At 41.3% G+C, this 2,066-nt stretch overlaps 1 pseudogene; it reads right to left on the bottom strand.

Moving 5' to 3' along the window:
- Positions 1-354: 354 nt before the first annotated feature.
- LOC130683239 (transcription initiation factor TFIID subunit 10-like) lies at positions 355-798 on the bottom strand (annotated as a pseudogene).
- Between the last annotated feature and the right edge of the window lie 1,268 nt (positions 799-2,066).

A 2,066-nucleotide genomic window follows, 5' to 3' on the forward strand; every position in this document is an offset into this window, starting at 1 on the left:
TTTAATTATTATATGTCTTGGTGTTGTCTTCCTTGGGTCCCTTGTGTTGTGAGAACTGTGCACCTCCATTGCCTGAGAGACTATCACTATCCCCAGATTGGGGATGTTTTCAGCAATTACACCCTCAAAGACACTTTCCCTTTTTTATTTCTCTTCTTCCTCTGGTACCCCTATAATACGAACAGTATTCTGTTTGGATTGGTCACACAGTTCTCTCAATATTTTTTCATTCCTAGAGATTCTTCTTTCCTGTTGCTCTTTCAGGATTAGTTGTATTATATGTTCATACTATATGTGGTTTTGGGAGGAAGCCTCTGTCTCACCTCTCCTGCCACCATCTTTAAACCAATCCTGTCAGTAGTGTAGCTTCTTTACACTGATGTCATACTCACTGAGGGCCGGGGTCAAGTCTTCCATAGTTAAATGTACTTGCGGCCTTTGCCTTTGCTTTGGGAGGTGCCAGAGGCTGTGCCTTTCATTTTGTGTTGTTGCAGGGCATCATGGGCAATATCTGAGATGAATTGATGGGCAGCTAGGGAGATGAGCTGAATTACATGTGCGTTCACGGCCTCAAAGCCAGCATGGTGCAGCAGTATCCAGTCAATACATCTGGGAATATAGATATGGAATCCTTCAGCTGCAATCAGGAAGTCCACTAGAGGTGTGCTGGGTACCATCGGCCTCACCGCTCCATTGGCAGTGTTGAGAGTGGCCCCCTCTGAGGACGCTGCACCGCGCAATGATGGCTTCCCCGCTCCGCTCGGCCAGCTCTCCAGCCTGCACTGCCGTGCTTCCCATGCCCCCTGCTCGCCTCCAGCCGCAGACACCCCTGCTGTCACTGTGGGGCTGGCCTTGTTCCTTTTTGCAGCAGTGCACTGAGGGCCGTGCTGAGGGGCACAGGCAGTAGAAGCCAGTGCTTCTTTGCAGTCTGAGCCTGAGCCGCTACGGTTTGTCAACCGGGTGCAGGACGCAGCTTTCTATTTCTTCTTGAGTGAGTTCTGGTAGTTAATAACTAGCACAACCAAGTAATTTGCCCATTTCAGCTATTTTGTCAAATTTAGGAGTTTAGAGGTGTTCATTATATTTCCGTATCCTTTTAATGGCTTTAGGGATATAGTAATATCCCCTCTTTTGGGAAATTTGCTCTTGTTTTCTTTGGTTAGCTTGGCACCGTTCTTTCAGTTGTACTGACTTTTGTTTCTCTGCAAAAAACTAGCTTTCATTTTACTGATTTTGTTGTTTAGTTTCATTGATTTCTATTCTGTCTTTAGTATGTCCTTCTATATTTAGTTTTGGTTTTATTTGCTTTTCTCTTTCTAGATTTTAAGAAGGGAGCTTGGATTGTTCTTTCGAGTCTTTTTCTACTATGACTTAGTGCCTTAATTTCTGAGTAAGAATCCTGTAAATTTTATGTTATATTTTTATTTTCACGCAATTCATATTATTTTCTCTTTTCCCTTGAAATATCTTTATTGACCCATGGGTTACTTAGAAGTGTATGCAATTTCCAAACTTGAGGTTGTTTTGCTTTTGACTGTTTTGTTACTGATTTTAAGTTTATTACCCTCTTATCAGAAAATGTTTTGTATGAATTGAAATTTTTCACTTGTTAAGATTAGTTTTATGGCCCAAGGTATGATGTCACAGTGAATGTCATAATGCACACTTGAAAAGAATGCCCGTTGTGTTGTGGCCAGGTGACATACCTGAATGTCATTCGGTCCTGTTGGTTGGTGGTGTTGGTCTATGGTGGTGGTGTTCGAGTTACAGACTTTTCTCTTTTCAGTTGTATCAATTTTTCCTTCCTGTAATTTGAAGCTCTTTTGTCAGGTGAGTGTACATTTAGAATTTGATGAATGGAATCATAAAATTATGTAATGTCCCTCTTTACTCCTTGTAATTTTCATAGCTCTGAAGCTCTGAATATTTTGTCTGGTATTAATATAGCCTTTAGCTTTCTTTTGTTTAATATTTCACATTTCCCTTGAAGGAGGTCAGATTCTGTTAGTTTCCATCATCTGTGTCTGTGTCTTTGTCTCTCTCTCTCTCTCTCTCTATTTTTTCTT

The sequence above is a fragment of the Manis pentadactyla genome, chromosome 4 (assembly GCF_030020395.1).
Source record: "Manis pentadactyla isolate mManPen7 chromosome 4, mManPen7.hap1, whole genome shotgun sequence".
NCBI classification, from domain to species: Eukaryota; Metazoa; Chordata; class Mammalia; order Pholidota; family Manidae; genus Manis; species Manis pentadactyla.